At 49.0% G+C, this 18918-nt stretch overlaps 1 protein-coding gene across 1 annotated transcript in view; it reads left to right on the forward strand.

Annotated features, from left to right (window-relative positions):
• The window catches only part of LOC132575859 (V-type proton ATPase subunit S1-like), a 96133-nt gene that overhangs the window by 61611 nt on the left and 15604 nt on the right, over positions 1-18918 (forward strand). The gene's annotated exons all lie outside the window — the stretch shown is intronic.

An 18918-nucleotide genomic window follows, 5' to 3' on the forward strand; every position in this document is an offset into this window, starting at 1 on the left:
GGTCTAAACTGGCTGGAGTGGGAGTGAAAGGCCCCATCTTGTTACTCCAGGCTACTAATGTAAGTCAAATTGCCCTCAAAAGAGGTTGGGGAATTAGTCTGGTGGGCAAAAATGGCCAACTTAACTCGGGGCAGAAACCTGTGTAAACAGGAGGTGGACTCCCAAGAATTTCCCTTTTAAATAATGAGGAGAATTTTGGTAAACTATGGGTGCAGTCAGACGTACCATTAGTGGCGACACAGCTCCGTCTCGCTGACGGATTAAATGTGTTCGTCCAGACATCCACATCTGGCAATCGAGTGTCATCCAGGGTCATCCCGGCTTACTGCGGATCAATGCCGCATTAATTTGAGAGCGCATAAAATCCGGCCCCTTTTCAAAAAAGCGGCACAAGATTGGCTTTTTCCTGTTTGGACAGCTCACGTGCGATACTGCCCCTTGGAATGTTTATTGCCCCTCCCACCTTTTTTAAAAAAAAAGCCCCAGCAGACATGCTCATTGCCAGGTCATCCAGGAATCTGAGGTGACGCTTCTGCTTCTCTAATCAACACAGGATCGGGGGGGGGGGGGAATGTTATCCCACTATTCAGAACAGGAAAAAAATCTTTTTTGTTCAATGTGGAGGATTTCCAGATATCATTGTCACTACCAATTTCTAGGAAAGTAATTCCTGGCAGTTCCCTGGTTTGAATCGGCAACGTTAATTCCAGAAACTCCCCCCCCCTTCCTCCCCCCCCCGCCTCTGAAGCAACGTTTGATTTTCCACCTCCAAACAGTTGGGCGCATGTTCAATGGACCCCCCCCCCTCCCAGAAATCACCATCTGATCCCACATGCTCCAAGAAAAGAACATGATAGTATTGGATGTCTGATCGCTCAACAACAGAATGCATCGCATTCTTGGATGCTCGTCTGAACAGCCCTGCATCAAATCAATATTCAGCGGTTCAAATTTGAGCGCTACACACCCGCTTTTAATGTGACGTGTGACCGCACCCTATATATTTTTTTTTTAGAAAATTATTCAAACATACAAGAACATAAAATCACTCATCAATCACACAGTTTCTAAGAAAAATAGAGATGAAAATTGCATAGAGAAACATATAAGTGAAAGACATACAGGGCTTATACTTTACCTATCTTGAAGACTGCAAAAGGAATGGTCCAGCAGTGAAAACAATAAGGGGGGGGGAGCCAGAGATGACCAGCATCACTAGCCATAATAGGGCCCAATTAGGTAATTGGGAATGGCTCAAACAGCAAAGTGGGGATATTGTAGAGGAGGGTTTCCCAAACTTCCCCCTCCCCATGGCCCAGTTATTTCTACACTTCTCCCTCGCAGCCCACTAAAATTTGGGGGTAGAGCTAGGAGACTTTGGGGTGGAGCCGGGAGACAGGAAAATATGAACATGCTTAAAACTCTTGCAATAATTTGTTTAGGAAAGGTAGGAGAATAGTGGGATTTTGCAATGTAATCTTAAAAATAAAACATCACGAAAAAGCACAAGGATCACATGCAGAAAACTAAAAATATATAATGCTCTCAGCCTGGGAAAATATGAAATGGCAGGGCATTTCAAGCTTTTTCCTCTCTCCCTCGCCCCCAGGTCTACTCAGATTAGCAGTGGCAAGGAAGGAAGGAACTGACTGACAGAAAGAGAGAGAGAGAAGATGGGAAAAGACTGATTGACACACAAAGGCAGAGAACGAGAAAGAAAGAATGAACAGGGAAAAGACTGACTGACGGGGGGGAGTGGGAAATAAAGCTTCCCTCTGGCCAGCGTATTTCCCCCTTTATTGCCCCACTCCTCCGTCCCATGTGCCTTCTCCCTTCCCTATTCACCCCTCTGCCTGTCTCTCAGCCCTCCCTTCATCCTGTTGCTGCATCCCTCTCCCCCTCAGCCTTTGCCCCACCCCCGGGCCGACCCTCCTCCTGGCTGGAGGGAAGTGGAAGGATAGCAGGAGGAGAGCCGACTTGGGGGTAGGCCAAAGGCCGACGGGGAGAGGGATGCAGCAAAGGGATGGAGGGAGAGCGTGGGCAGCATGGCTTTCTCTATGGGAGGCATCCATGGCTCGGTATAGAGGCAGCCATGGCCTGGTACTGGGTTGAGACCCAGTAAATGGGAAACACTGCTGTAGAGACACACTTGAGTGGTCAAGCACATGGCTTTTTATAACCTAAATCATATCCCTGGGCCATGATATCAGACTTATAGGTTGGACTTCAGAAAGGCAAACTTCAATAAACTTAGAACTATGCTGGGTAAAATCCCATGGTCAGAAATACTTAGGAGGAAGGGGGGTTCAGGAGAGGTGAGAGTTTCTTAAAAGCAAAATACTGAAAGCGTAATCATAGATGATTCCTATTAGAAGAAAAAATGGAAAAAGCCTCAAGAAGCCAAAGTAGCTCTATAAACAGTTCTCTAAAGACTTGAGAAATAAAAAAAGACTCCTTTAGGAATTGGAAGGAGGACCTTATAACCAAGAATGAATATAAACAAATCACCAGTGCTTGTAGAGAAAAAGTTAGGAAAGCTAAAGCTCAGTATAAGCTTCGGCTGGCCAAAAACAACAAAAAAGGGTTCTTTTCTTATGTTCAGAGTAAGAAAAAGAGCAAGGATGTGGTAGGCCCATTGCGAGGGCAAGAAAGTGAAATTGTAATGAAGAGAGGGCGGAACTGCTCAATTCCTACTTTTCCTTAGTCTTCTCTTCTGAGGGAAACAGTGCTCAACATGGCAAAAACAGAACATATAAGAAGGGTATGAAGTTCCAACCTAGGATCAGCATAGGGGTAGTACATAAACACCTAGTTTCTTTAAATGAAACTAAGTCCTCAGGGCCAGATGAATTGCATCCAAGGGTTCTAAAAGAGCTTGCGGATGTAATTTCTGAGCCTCTGGCTATTATTTTTGAGAATTCTTGGAGAACAGGAGAGGTGCCAGAAGATTAGAGGCGGGCGAATGTTGTCCCCATCTTCAAGAAGGGGAAAAAAGAGGATCCGGGTAATTACTGACCCGTCAGCATGACATCTATACCTGGAAAAGTTTTAGAACAAATCATCCAACAGTCAGTCCTGGAACATTTAGAAAGAATGGATGTGATTACTAAGAGCCAGCATGGTTTTCTCAAGAACAAGTCATGTCAGACTAACCTGATCTCTTTTTTAAGAAAGTGACTACCTTACAGGATCAGGGGAATGCTGTAGACATCGTTTATCTTGATTTCAGTAAGGCTTTTGATAAGGTTCCACATACTATCCTTGTTGACAAATTGGTAAAATGTGGTTTGGATCCTGTTACCATTAGGTGGATCTGTAACTGGTTTACAGATCGCACCCAAAGAGTGCTTGTGAATGGTTCCTCATCCTCTTGGAAAGGAGTGAGAAGTGGAGTGCCTCAAGGATCTGTCCTGGGACCTGTTTTGTTCAACATCTTTATCAATGATTTGGAGGAAATGCTTATTAAATTTGCAGATGATACTAAATTGGGAGGGGTTGCAAACACAGAAGAAGACAGAAACAGGATACAGGATGACCTTGACAGGCTGGAAAACTGGGCTAAAACCAATAAAATGAATTTTAACAGGGATAAATGTAAAGTTTTGCATTTAGGTAGGAAAAATCCAATGCATGGTTATAGGATTGGGGAGACTTGTCTTAGCAGTAGTATGTGTGAAAAGGATCTAAGTGGATCATATGCTAAACATGAGTCAACAGTGTGATGCGGTGGCTAAAAAGGCAAATGCAATTTTGGGCTGTATCAACAGAAGTATAGTGTCCAGATCCCGTGATTTGATGGTATCGCTTTACTCTGGTCTGGTAAGACCTCACCTGGAATAAATAAATATTGTGTTCAGTTTTGGGCACCACATTGTAAGAAGGATATAGACAAGCTGGAATGGGTCCAGAGGAGGGTGATGAAGATGGTGAGGGGTCTGGAGACCAAGTCCTATGAGGAAAGGTTGAAGGAGCTGGGGATGTTTAGCCTGGAGAGGAAGCAGCTGAGAGGTGATATGATCACCATCTTCAAGTACTTGAAGGGCTGTCATCTAGAAGATGGTGTGGAATTGTTTTCTGTGATCCCGAAAGGTAGGACCAGAACCAATGGGTTGCAATTAAATCAAAAGCGTTTCCAGCTCAACATTAGGAAGAACTTTCTGATCGTTAGAGCGATTCCTCAGCAGAACAGACTTCCTCGGGCTCTCCTTTCTTGGAGGTTTTTAAACAGAGGCTAGATGGCCATCTGACAGCAATGAAGATCCTGTGAATTTAGGGGGAGGTGTTTGTGAGTTTCCTGCATTGTGCAGGGGGTTGGACTAGACGACCGTAGAGGTCCCTTCCAACTCTATGATTCTGTGATTCTATATCTTGTTGATAAGACTGGTATGCATTGCATCATCTCATCCCAGGCATCTGTGCTGCTGAGATGAGCTGTCTAATATGACTATTCAGAAATCCCTTCCAGGCTAGCCTAAACAGTAAAACCACGAGGCCTGTGTCTCACAAGTCGAAAAGAGCAAGAGTAAGGTGCTACTAGACAATTGCTGTTTTCTGCTGCTACAGACAGACTAACATGGCTACCCATCTTGATTTATCATATTTGAATGTGTAATAATCTTTTATAGCCATCTGTGCTAGTGACAATCACTACATCCTCTGGAAGTGAATTCTTCAATATAATTGCTTTGTTGAATTTTTTTAACCTTCCTTTTTATTTTTTAAATGAAATAACTGATACTGGCAGGAAGAAGTTAAAAATACTTGCCTACAAACATATCATGTTTCCACTCTGCCATGGAGCTTGGCTCTATGTTCCTTTCCATGAGCCACTCACACTCTTTCACCCTAAGGTACCTCACAAGGTCGTTGTGGCACTAAAGCAGAACAGAAAATAACCACGTACTCGCAACTTAGACCCATGTATTCCAAACACCCTGAAAGAAGGACAGGATTAAAAAATGACTCTGGGCGTATGTGTATATATATATATACACACATACACACACGTACACACACACACTGTGACTAATGGGAGGGATGGTGGCTCAGTGGTAGAGCATCTGCTTGGGAAGCAGAAGGTCTCAGGTTCAGTCCCTGGCATCTCCAAAAAAAGGGTCCAGGCAAGTAGGCATGAAAAACCTCAGCTTGAAACCTTGGAGAGCTGCTACCAGTCTGAGAAGACAATACTGACTTTGATGGGGAGAAGACAATACTGACTTTCCAGTGCTCCTGGGGAGGGGAAGATATGACGGTGGGAATAGACAAAAATATAAGGGAAGGAGACAGAGACGAAATGGTGCTCGGCCACCTTCCAGTCTACTTCCCATCCCAATGGTAGCAGGTAGTGGGACCAAGAGGAAATGCTCGCCTCTGTCATTGGTGTTATGTAATGCCAGGTCCATAAATAATAAGACCGCAACCCTTAGGGAGTTTCTGCTACGGCAGAACATGGACCTGGCTTGCGTGACCGAGACCTGGGTGAGGGACGGGGAGACAGTAGCCCTCTCCCAGATGTCCCCCCCGGGATACTCGGTCTTTCACCAATCACGGATGAGCGGGCGGGGGGGAGGGGTAGCACTACTCATACGGGAGGATTACTCCTTTCGGGCTCTCCCGGATCCAAAGATTGATGGGATTGAATGCACCGGTCTGGCATGGGATGTTGGAGAGGGGTTGGCGGTTTGGCTGGTGTACCGTCCGCCCAACGCACCAGCTAACGCCTTACCATCACTATTGGAGGCAGTGGCGGGCTGGGCGTTGGAGTACCCGAGGCTTATGGTCCTGGGTGACTTCAACGTCCATGCCGACGACACGGCCTCCACTCAGGCGATGGACCTAGTGTCGTCCATGGCGACACTGGGACTCTCTCAATTTGTCACGACTCCCACGCATCAGGCCGGGCATACATTAGACCTGATCTTTGCAGCCGGGATTTTGGTGAACGATATCGCCGGAGAAGCGGTACCATGGTCGGATCACCTAGCCCTTAAGGCCCGTGTGGGGATGCCGCCCCAACCCTGTATGGGCGGAGAGCCTATTTTGGCTCGCCCTCGGGGCTTGATGGACCCGGAACGGTTCCAAACGGCCCTAAGGGATCCCTGGCCCACTGGCAATTCCCTCGATGACCTGGTGGAAATCTGGCAGGGCCAGCTGTCCAGGGCTATCGACGAAATTGCACCCCGGCGCCCTCTGCGCCCTCGCACGAAGCTGGCTCCATGGTATACCTTGGAGTTACGCCAGCTGAAACAAGGGCTCAGACGACTAGAGAGGCAGTGGAGGCATACTCGGGACGAAGCAACGAGAACATCCTATAGAACGTTTATGAAGTCTTATGAGGTGGCAGTCAAGGCTGCAAAGAAAGATTACTTTGCAACCAAGATTGCATCTGCAAACTCGCGCCCAGCACAATTATTTAGAATAATTGGGGATCTTACAACGTTGCCACAAGGCAAACCAAATGTTAGAGAATTAGGAATAGGCTGTGAGGCATTTGCGAAATACTTTGCAGATAAAATCTCGCTGCTCCGCCAAGACCTGCCTACCACATTAGATACAGTGAGTGAAATTGAGGCTCCGTGCCTGTCTTCAGGTTTAGTGCTGGACCACTTCGACCCACTCAGCCTGGAGGAAGTCGACAGAATCCTCTCTGCTGCTCGCCCGACAACATGTGATCTGGACCCTTGCCCCTCCTGGCTGATTAAATCTTGCCAAGGGGAGCTTAGATGCCCTTTACGGGACATCATAAATAGATCCCTTTTAGAGGGGCATTTTCCAACACCTCTGAAAGAGGCTTTGGTCCGCCCTCTCCTGAAAAAAGCTACAGCAGACCCGGCCGAATTGGCGAACTACCGGCCGGTGTCCAATTTACCGTTCTTAGGTAAAATTATTGAGAGGGCCGTGGCGTTGCAGCTACAGGGGTTTCTGGATGACGCTTCTGTCTTAGACCCATGTCAGTCTGGTTTCCGGCCGGGCCATGGGACGGAGACGGTGCTGGTCGCCTTAGTAGATGACCTCCAACGGCAACTGGATCGGGGCGGCGTTGCGGTACTGATGCTGTTAGATCTGTCGGCTGCATTTGATACAGTCGACCATCGGCTACTGACGCGCCGCCTCGCCGACATTGGGGTCGAGGGGTTGGCCTTGCAATGGCTTTCCTCCTTTCTCCTAGGTCGGGGACAGAGGGTGGCTATCGGGAGCGAGCGGTCCCGGAGGCGCACACTGGATTGTGGGGTGCCCCAGGGAGCAGTTCTCTCCCCGATGCTGTTTAACATCTATATGCGCCCCCTTGCCCAGATTGCCCGGCGGTTTGGGCTGGGTTGTCATCAATATGCAGATGACACCCAGCTCTATCTACTAATGGATGGCTGGCCCGACCCCGCTCCAGGGAATCTCGACCGGGCATTACAGGCTGTAGCGACATGGCTCAGGCTGAGTGGGCTGAAGTTGAACCCAGCGAAGACAGAGGTCCTATGCGTGGGTCGCGGCGCTCTGGGAAGGGAAATAGCTCTCCCGGCCTTCGATGGTGCGCCATTGAAAGCAGCGCGCCAGGTAAAGAGTCTGGGTGTTTTACTGGAGCCTTCATTATCGATGGAGGCCCAGATAGCAGCCACTGCCAAGTCAGCATTCTTCCATCTGAGGCGGGCAAGGCAGTTGGCCCCTTTCCTTGAGCGCCGGGACCTCGCAACAGTGATCCACGCAACGGTCACCTCAAGACTAGACTACTGTAACGCCCTCTACTTGGGGCTACCTCTGTGCCGGACCCGGAAATTGCAGCTAGTGCAGAACGCGGCGGCCAGGCTGTTGTTGGGACTCCCGAAACGGGAGCATATATGGCCGGGACTACGTGAACTGCACTGGCTGCCGATTATATACCGGGTCCAGTACAAAGTGTTGGTCGTTACCTTTAAAGCCTTATATGGCCGAGGACCTGCCTACCTGAGGGACCGTCTTTCCCCATATGAACCCCAGAGAGCACTGAGGTCAACGGGGAAAAACTTAATGACTATCCCTGGGCCGAAGGAAATTAAATATCAGAGCACCAGAATACGGGCCTTTTCGATCGCGGCCCCTACCCTATGGAACCGACTCCCCGAGGAAGTGCGGGCCCTGCGGAGCCTTGAACAGTTCCGCAGGGCCTGCAAGACCATCCTTTTTAAATCAGCATATTCGGACTGCTAAGAAAAATGGTAATTAAAGATCCGCCAATGCGGTCCAAAGATCTATACCGCAGTATAATTGTATCTACTAGACTGGTTTTTAATTTAATGTTTTAATGTTTTATTGTTCTATAATGTAATTCTAATGTTTTATTTATTATGGTGTGTTTTTATGGATTGCTGTTAGCCGCCCTGAGCCTGCCAAGGTGGGGGAGGGCGGGATATAAATGAAATTAATAAATAAATAAATAAATAATAAATAAATGGACCAAAGGTCTGATTCAGTATAAGGCAGCTTCATATGTTCATAATAGCCACTGATGGACCTCTGCTCCATATTTTTATCTAAACCCCTCTTGAAGGCGGCCATGCTTGTAGCCGCCACCACCTCCTGTGGCAGTGAATTCCACATGTTAATCACCCTTTGGGTGGGATCACAATGGGAATTTGGCACAGCAGTATCCCAGCTTTGAAACAGCCAGCACTCTTTGATGCATGCCTCCGCAATCACACAGCCCCTGCCCTGCTGCCGGGAGAGGCATGGAGCACACATGTGCAAGGGGAGCGTTCAGACTGCTCCTGTGCCTGTGTGGTGTGTGCACTGCACACCAGCCAGGAAATTCAGCCTGCATGTGCTTTAGAGATTTATTTTATTATGTTTATTTAATCTGGTCCCATCCCATCCCAAGACGAGGTAAGTATGGGCAGGACTCAGGGGGCAGATGTGTGTGTGTGATCGTGCACATTAAATCTGGAGGGGAGGCATGGCTAGGCCTGGCCAAATCTCTCATGTGATCTCACCCTCTGTGGTGGCATGGGATGCCCATTCATTTAAATACGGAGAAGAAACTCCCATCCCCATGGTACATGTGGACCTTCCCCATTTCTACAATTGTTATTAGCCAAGCCCCCTGGAGACTTTGCTTGTATGCTGAAATTCTTTATGTCCACTGAAGTGGCTGGATTGGCAACCTCTGTGAAATTATGCCCACAATTTGTACATAGTCAGTAATGTAAGCTCCATTAATTTCAATGGGACTTAGCAGTGACTGGTTTTAATTGGATTGGGGCTTATGTTTTCACAACTGAGGTACAAACTTGACTTTAACTCTTTTCTGTTTAGTATTTAAAATTGCATAAGGTATACATAAACTTTAAGGAATTGGAGGGACAAGAGCGGGAAAAAATGAGAAGTGGATTGCGTAGCAACCCCAGTGATTTTGTCTGTTTAGAAATTCACTCCCCAAAAGGAGCAGCCAGCCCTGTGCCAAAGTGGATTCTGCTCCCCTTGGAAAGTTAATCTCTAAAATGCCTTCAGAGTTTCATTTGCAATATGTCAATTATTGTAATGAAGGAACTGCAGATGCAGTTAGAAGCACATCTGTGCTTAACCAGCAACTCTTTATTTTAATAAAACTTCCTTGAAAATATGAGGCAATATTTGAGACAATGCAATCATATGACATACAAACAAATCTTGTTTTAGCATTTGTTAAGCCTAGTTCTTCCTGTCACCTTTTGATGGCAAATAGCCAATTTACTCCTAAAAGTATGTACTTTACTGAATCAGTGTGTTGCAAAATTGTTGTAAACCTGCCATAGAGCACACAGTAGAATACTGCAGAAAGACATGACGCTGATAATTTTTCTGTTGTGTTTTCTTTTCAAGGGCAACATGAACATAACATGAATATCTGTTTTTACCTTGCCTTTTGTATATCATCATAACATTACTGCATAGTAGGTTAGACAGAAAGAATGACTGGCCAAAGGTCACTCAGCGACCTTCACAGTGGAGCGAGGATTTGCACCTAGGTTTCCCAGATCTTAATCTTCCACTCTGACAATATGTTACGCTACCTGTCATGTATGAAATGCACATAAAAGCAGGGCTAATTTTACTGTGCAGCACATAACTTATTCTGCGTTAGTAAATGCTGAAGGTGGTAGGAAGTTGACCTTGCAGTCTTTAGTTAGGATGAGTAGAATCTGAATACATCTGTAATCTCAGCTTTATGGATGTTTTGCCATGGCTACTGCCAATTTAACGTGTATTACCTGTCCTTGGCCCAGGCTAGCCAGAACCAGTCAAATCTCAGAAGCTAAGCAGGGTTGCACTGGACAGTATTTGGATGGGAGACCTCTATGGAATGCCAGGGATATGATGTGGATGCAGGCAATGGCAAACCACCTCTGGACATCTCTTGACTTGAAAACCCTAGGGGGTCACCATAAGTCAGCTGTGACTTGATGGCACTTTCCACCACCCAAGGGAGGGGAATGTACAGAGGGACCTCCCAAGCTGAGCAACGCATCCCATCCTTTTCCTCCTCCTTCTCTGTCTCCTTCTTTGTACAGTGCTTTTTTTTTTTAACAATTAACTTGTAGCTGCAGCCGATACATTTAATTATTTCCAAGCGAGGTCAGCCACATTCCTACACATGCAACTTGAATACAAGTTTGCAATAATTACAGAACTGCTTCAAACTGGTTGAAGCTAACTGCAGGTTTTCTAGGGAAAGTAAGCATCTGCTTTGCTGTACAGAAAACAGAGCAGAAAACAAAACTCTTCCATAAATGTGCCTTGTTATTTAATCTACATGAGTAGTTAATGATGGGCAGTTTCTGCTTTATCAGTTTGCCCTGCAGTAGAGTTTTATTTTACCCTGGTACAGATGTTACCGATGTCTTTACTTCAGTAGTACATCAGGTTTTTTTTACAGTTATAGGCTATGGTCAGATGAGCAGTTTAATCAATGTTCTTGCTGTTCCTTCTGGATTTAAAAGTGCGCCATCAAACAGTGACATCTGCCTTCCATTCCCTAGTCACTGGCACCCCATTCTGACCCATCTTCGAAGGAGACTGAGAGGGGTTGCAGTACTTGGTTGGGGGGATCACAGAGCTGTCAAAAAGGAGACTGTGCTTCAGCTATGCACTTATGCGCATGCATGAAAAACCAAAAAAAAAGGGGGGGGGAGTTTGCCACCTGCCCAGCCACTCCATGGTTGATGTGCAGCAATAATCTGAATGATCAACCATGGGGCGAGCCCGTGGTAAAGCCAGTTCAGGGTAGAATATCTGATCAAAACATTTCATTACAAAACAAACCAGTGTAATTAGGGCACAGCCTGACCATGCCAAACAACTGCAGCCATAAAGTAAAATTTTGTATCTATCCTGTCACAGTATTTCACAGTATCACAGCAGCCCTGAGCCTGCTTCGGTGGGGAGGGTGGGATATAAATCCAAATGAATGAATAAATATGGTGAATCACTAGCATTTCCCTTCTGCTACAATGAGAAGGATAAAAAGAAGGTACAGGTAGATAGCGTTTGAGATATACACTCAAAACTTAACTAATAAAAAATCTGAACCACTTCCTTGTCCTGTTTAAAAAATTTAACATTTCACATTCACTTCTAATAATTATAACAATCTGTGGAAAGCTTTAGAAAAGTCCTTTGACTTTGATGCTCGCAGTCTGCTTTTCACAGTTGTATGAGAAGGCAACAGGAAAGGCAGAGGGTGTAGGATTTTCTCAGCACACAAGCTGATTAACAGAATTTTGGTTCATGCTTCAGTTCATGCCCATCTTTATTCATAAGGTCAGATTTTTTGATTTTCTGTTTTTTAAACAGACCTGCTAAACATGATTGCTAAATGAATCCACTTATGGCTAATCTATCAGGATAAGTATCAGGCTTTGAGGAATTAATCCAGATGACTATTACTGGCCCCACCTTCATTTCCACCCCTTGCCCAACAGTCTGATTTCTCTATTACTTGCAGACCCTTTTACCCCTAAATGGTTCTGTTCGGTATTCAGGGAAATTAAATCAATTGGTATCGATCTAGATTCATTGACAAACTGCAGTGAAACTTACATATTTCACTTGATCCGCAGGAGAATACTGGATATTGACTCCCAATTAACAATTGCTGAAGCAAGGGGTACATTCTCACCCCGCTTCTTGGACCTTCCCCCTTCCCAAATTTGCATGGCCCAGTACTGCTCAAATCTAATAAGCCCACATCAACACCGAGCTTTTATGTTGGCCAGACTCAACATATTTATTTATTTATGGCTTAGTTTGTAAACTCTTTCCAACTCTTGCATCTTCTACCACAGCTTTAGCTACTGAAGGGTTCGATGACTGGCAAAACCCCCATCTTATCCAAACTCATGAAAACTCAGAGAAGCATAGGAATGCCATGTTGGCCTACCTAACAAGGAAGCAAGGGCAAACCTTAACTTCCAAGCTAGAGGAACAAATAAAAGCAGAACAGCAGTATTGGTGGCATGTCATGGAGAGAATTATTGCTGTAACCTGCACTCTTGTAGAATGAGGCTTACCATTCAGAGGAGACAATGAACACTTTGGATCTCCAAATAATAGCAATTATCTTGGTCTTTTAGAACTAGTGGCAAAATTTGGTCCATTGTTACTTGCTCGTATCAATTGGTATGGACATTCTGGATCAGGCAATCCTTATTTGTCAAAAACGATATGTGAGGAAATGATTCAACTCATGGCAAAAGAAAGTTAAGGATGCAGTTCTGGCTGATGTGAAAAAGGCTGGATATTTCAGCTATTCAGTAGATTCCACTCCTGACATTTCACATGCTGATCAGTTGACTTTAATTCGGCCCCGCAGAGGCCGTGCCGCAAAGCGGCTGCACGCCACGGGGCCGCCTTTTGCCTCCCTGGAAGGAGGGGAGGCTGCGCTTGAGCTTCCCTCCATCCGGGAGTGGCTGTCGGGCGGAGCGTCAGAGCTTTTTGTAGCCTTGGCCCCGCCCTCACAGATCAGTCGCGTTGCCGCTCTCGGCCTGGTCGGAGGTCCCTGGTGTCTGAGGCCGAGAGCGGATGAGGGCCGCATCGGGCTGGACGGCTTTGTGGAGGACCTGGACGGGGTCGGGGCCACAAGCTCCCATGGGGAGCGGATCGAGGCGTTTGGCCTGAGGGCTGAAGGGCCTTTGAACGAGCGGGACGAAGCCGAGCGGTCAGCCGGCGGGCAGGGGGGTCTGGAAAGGTTTTGTATTCGCTTTTGCCCCCCTCCCCCGCCCGCCGCATGCAAGTAGCCGCAGCCTCGGGCCGCGTCTCATTGGGGTCGGTTCCCCACTACCCTTCTTCAAAGGTGTATGTTTTAGGAGGAAAGGGGGTCTATTGGGGGAAGGGGCAGTACCCTCCTGGGCGCCCACTGTGTGGCGCGGAGCGTTTGACTGGCTCCTCTTATGTTCTTCGGTGACGCAGAGTGCTGGACGGGATGGGCCGCGGGCCGGGTTCTACATGGCCTCTCTTATGTTTGTCTGTGAAACGGAGCGGTGGAGCGGATGGGCCTATTGGCCTGATCCAGCATGGCTTCGCTTATGTTCTTATGTGATGCAGAGTGTGCGACGGGATGGGCCGCTGGCCCGATCCAGCATGGCTTCTCTTATGCATTTAGGTGGCACGGAGTGTCGGATTGGATGGGCCATTGGCCTGATCCAAGGTGGCTTCTATTATGTTCCTATGGGGCACGGAGCGTTGGACTGGATGGGCCTCTGGCATGATCCAGTGGGGCTTCTCTTAGGTTCTTAGGAGACATGGAGTGTTGGACTGGATGGGCCATTGGCCTGACTCAGCATGGCTCCTCTTATGTTCTTATGTGACACAGAATGTTGGACTGGATGGGCCACTGGCCTGAGCCTACAGGGCTTTTCTTATGTTCTTAGGAGACATGGAGTGTTGGACTGGATGGGCCATTGGCCTGATCCAGCATGGCTTCTCTTATGTGACACAGAGAGTTGGACTGGATGGGCCACTGGCCTGATCCAACAGGGCTTCTCTTATGTTCTTATGGGACACGGAGTGTAGGACTGGATGGGTCATTGGCCTGATCCAGCATGGCTCCTCTTATGTTCTTATGTGACACAGAATGTTGGACTGGACGGGCCATTGGGCCTGATCCAACATGGCTTCTCTTATGTTCTTATGTGACACAGAGTGAGGGACTGGATGCGCCATTGGCCTGATCCAGCATGACTTTTCTTATGTTCGTCTGTGACACGGAGTGGATGGGCCATGTGCCGATCCAACATAGTTTCTCTTATGTTCTTCTGTGACACAAAGGGGTTGGGCCATTGGCATGATCCCGCTGGCTTCTCTTATGTTCTTCTGTGACACAGAGTGTGGGACTAGATGGGCCGTTGGGCCTGATCCAACGCGGCTTCTCTTATGTCTTATGGATCGTTTGCTGGTGGGGAAATGCGTAGGGAAAGGCCGGGCTTCCCCTGCCGTGACGAAGTTCCCCTGAGTCGGTTAGTCTGGGCTGGCTGAGTCCTGTCAGTCCCTGTGCCCGGACGGGTCGGCCATGACTGGTATGGAGGTTGCCATGCAGGGTTTGTTAAGGTCATCGCCTCGAAAGGGAGACCTTTAAGGAAGACCGAGTTCTTGTTGGGGAGGTAGGCAGTGGAGATTTCTTCGGGGGTTTTGGGGAACGGTCTGCCATGGTTTGTGGATGGGGTCCCCTGCCCACCCAAGTAAAGGGCGCCATTGCCAGGCTGGCCGTTCCTTGCGGCTGGAGATGGGGATGCTGCTGGCCTTCCGCCTGGCTTATGCTTTCTTCTTCGCTAACCGTCCTGCCTTCTTCTGGGTCGGTTTCCCACTGGCTGAGCAGCTGCTTGATGTGCAGGGTCCCAGGTTCGAGTTAAGGTGTACCCTACTAAAAAGGGTCCGGGCAGACGGGCGTATGGATCTTTGCTTCAGATTCGGCGAGCCGCCGTTGGTTCGGTGGGACGCTGCTGACTGTGGTGGTCCGGCGGTACGAGGCATTATAAGGCAGCTGTATCGGTTACGGGTTAATTGCCTGCGTGGGTGCGGCGACGGTAATTCCGGTCGAAATGGTTGGTTTTCTTTCAATGGGTCTAAGAAAGGGCAAGTTCCTTCCAATCGGAAGCGGATAACAATGGCCCTGTTAATTGGTTTTTCCCGGGCAAGCTGCATGGGGAGTAGTCGGTCGGGTCTGAGTTGAGGCAGACTATTATGTCAGCGGGGGCCAAAAAAAAAAATTGGGAATGAGGTGCGGGTGGCGCTTCGCACCCTGGTTAGGTCGCCTTTGTGTGCCGGGGCGGTCACCCCTCCCCCCCTTTTTTCGTACGTTGTAGTGTTGAGGCTGTCCGAGGGGTTCACCCCCAGGGTTCATTCTATTATTTCAGCGGGGATTGAACTGTACTCGGTATTGTTGGTTTCGCGAATCCCGACGGGAGGACAACAGCTCGGTAACGACTCACAGCCATTATACTAGATGGCATGTAGTGCAGTTAGTTTCTTAAGCTTGTTGAGCCTGATTTCACCGTTAGAATGGTGGCCTCGGGGGGAGTTGGATTGTGGCGTCTTTTGGTGCCATACAGTCCCTCCCCCCCCCCCCCCATCGTGCTGCACATTAACAGCAAGTTTCCGCAGCGGCTCATGGTCGGGTCACCTTTTTCTGGCAATTGTTGGATGCCGTTCCGTTTAGCGCGTGGGCATTCTGTGAAGTGTCCTTCCAGTATCCTCTGGAGCGGCCGGGTCGTCCGGTTTCAGGTTCTTTGCCGGTGGCACTGGAGTGCTGGTCGGTAGCACCGGCATTAGCAGTACTGGGGATGTGCGGGAACCCAGGATTTTGAGTTTTCCTATGGTTATGGTAATAGGGATTTGGGGGCGCGGATGGCTAATGGGCGTATGGCTGGTTGCGTCAGTTGGCCGGCAGCACCCGTTGTTTAATCGTTGATATCTAAGTCCATGCCAGTAATGAACGCGGTAAGGGCTTTACTCTACGGTGCCGCAGTAGAGGTGTTGTTTTTTCAGGATAAGCATAACGCGGGATTGTTACTCGCAATGGACACATTGTCTAGACAAGGGACGAGCATTATGTCGGTGGTTTGAGGCAGATTTTCTGCTGGAACCAATTTTCCGGGAGTCACTGTTGCTCGCTAGGCGATAGTGGCAGGGCAGTTGTGTTACCTTGTCCCCAGGTACACGGCAGGTGCCGAGCTTGTCACTCGATGAGGTAGGACGGGAGACATATGCGCTGTCAGGATAGTCAACCCAATGTTGCGGTGGTTGTATGTCATTCTGTGCGCTTCAGTTTGATATTGGGCCTAAAGGTGAGGCCTATCTGGCATAGTTGGCCGCCTTGGCTTTTTAGCAAGACGATTAGCGTTTCAAATCCAGTCGGGGATTTAGAGTCCTAAGTGGTCGAAAGGTTGTTGCATGAGCTGGGTGCGCAGGATGCGCATGGCGAGCCTCCTCGCCGTTCATACTAGGAGGTTTAACCGGGTTTGCCTGAGACAGCTCAGGCCATGAGTCGGCACGATTTTCTGCGGGCGTGCCGACTTCTGTTTTTGACATCCTTCGGCTAGAGGCCGATTTGGCTGTCCGGAACGATTGGTGGTCTGGGCGTCACATGGCGACGTCAAATTCGGAAGAGTTGGGCTGCAGGTATGCCGATCTACCGGATCAGTGGTTATGGGCACTTGTTGCTTATTCGTCCCTGAACGGGGCCGGTGTGTGACGGTGTAAGCGTCAATGCTATGGGCTGGAGGGGGGAGTGTACAGAGTCACACCCCCCCTCGTTAAGTCATTTCAGGCGGTTATGGGTCTGGCCCGGGTTAAGGGTGGATGGACTTGGTATAGGATCCGCAACATTTTTTCCAAATGGGGGCCACGTCCACTGCTGCACCAGTGGGCTTTCTAGGTCTGACCAGCAAGAGGTGGGTGTCCCGCCAGGGTAGGCGGATTCGTTTCCAGTCCATATGATTTTAGGGGCGGCCCATTATGCAAGGAGATTGCCAGCGAAAGCCTTGGTGCTGTGGGTGCGGGCTGTGGCAGAACGCTGTGGCGCCTGGGGATGAGTTGGCTGCGGCTCCCACCGTTATTGAAAGCGGTGCTGAGCTCTGGGCTATCGTGTGGGGGTGGCCTGGAGTCCAACCCCTCTGGCCGTCAATTATTGGTAGGTCTGGCTGGCTGCTTGGGCCTGGTTGGGTTGAGCGGGCCAGTCGAAAGCATTATCTGGCCCTGTGGTGGCCTTGGTGGTCGGTCTGGGTACCTTCCTTTGTCAGCATTCACCTTAGTGGGACTGATCGGGGAGGGGAGGGCCAGCCCCCCCCATTTTTGTCTGAAGCCGGTGGTGGAGCTCCGGGCCATCGTGTGGGGGTGGCCTGGATTCCAACTCACCTGGCCGCCACTTTAGAGTCTGGCTGTCTGCTTGGGCCTGGTTGGGTCGAGCGGGCCAGACGGAAGCCTTACCTGGCCCTGTGGTGGCCTTTGGGGGTTGGTCTGGGTACCTTCCTCTGTTTGCAATCCCCTTGTGGGAATAATCGTGGTTTGGTGGGGCAGCCCCCCCTTTTTTGGTTTGCAAAGTTGGTGGCGGAGCTCCGGGCCATCGTGTGGGGGTGGCCTGGAGTCCGACTAACCGGGCGCCTTTTACACTGTTCTGGCTGGACGCTCGAGACCCGGCGGGGTCGAGCAGGCCTGACGGAAGGCGAATCTGGCCCTGTGGTGGCCTTGGTGAAGGTCTGGGTACCTTCCTTCTTCCTCCTGGTAGGAAGGGCATGTGGGGGCAGTGCCGGCCAGATGTGATTCATCTGCTGATGTGGGTAAGCGGGCCTTCTTTCACGACATTCGGCAAGGGCGGGTGGCCTTGGCTGCTCTGTGGGGCGCCATTGCCTAAGCAGAGGCTTGGCATTGGCGGTGGCAGAAGGTGCAAGGGGTTTATACCTTGCAGGCGAGCACCCAGGCAGCTGCACCTGTTCGTGCAGTCGATACGCAGGAGCGGCAGATGGGCTTTACGGCTCAATGCTGTATAATGCGGATCGTATTCATGCCTCCTCCTAAATTCGCCTCCTTCTGGGTATCGGGGCTGAAGTTTAGGGGAGGGTTTGGCCTGGCTGGCCTGGCATTAGCCAGAATCTTATGGCTCGTGCTGGGGGCAGGGTGTCTCGCCCTTCGTGGGACTTGGCGGGGTATGAGGGCTTGTCCCACCGTAGGTTGCCCTTGCCGTGTTAATTGTGTTAATTAAATAAAGTGGCCCGTTTCCCAATATTCTGTGTCTGCCTCTTTATTCCGACTAGGGGGGGCAATTATCAGATATGTATCACCTGAAGATGGTTTGCCAACTGAGAGATTTTTTTAACTTTCCTTGAGCTAAAAGACCACTCAGGAGAAAGCATGGCTGATTTAGTGTTCAACTATTTCACTACTCAGCTTGAAATTGACTTTAGAAAATGCCGCAGGCCAGTTTGGTGTAGTGGTTAAGTGCGCGGACTCTTATCTGGGAGAACCGGGTTTGATTCCCCACTCCTCCACTTGCACCTGCTGGAATGGCCTTGGGTCAGCCATAGCTCTGGCAGAGGTTGTCCTTGAAAGGGCAGCAGCTGTGAGAGCCCTCTCCAGCCCCACCCACCTCACAGGGTGCCTGTTGTGGGGGAGGAAGGTAAAGGAGATTGTGAGCCGCTCTGAGACTCTGAGATTTGGAGCGGAGGGTGAGATATAAATTCAATATCTTCTTCTTGTGACAACGCTGCCAACATGGCTGGTAAGTACAATGGTATGCAGCAGAAAATCATAGAAAAAAACCAATTTGCAAGATTTATTCTATGCGCAGGTCGCTCTTTAAATCTGGTGGGCCGTTCAGCTGTGGATTGCTGCCTTGACACAGTGAACTGTTTTGGCATTATCAATGAAACTTATACCTTCTTTTCATCCTCCACAAAGAGACGGGCAGTTCTAAAATCATTTTTG

This window comes from Heteronotia binoei, chromosome 8 (genome assembly GCF_032191835.1).
Source record: "Heteronotia binoei isolate CCM8104 ecotype False Entrance Well chromosome 8, APGP_CSIRO_Hbin_v1, whole genome shotgun sequence".
NCBI lineage: Eukaryota > Metazoa > Chordata > Lepidosauria > Squamata > Gekkonidae > Heteronotia > Heteronotia binoei.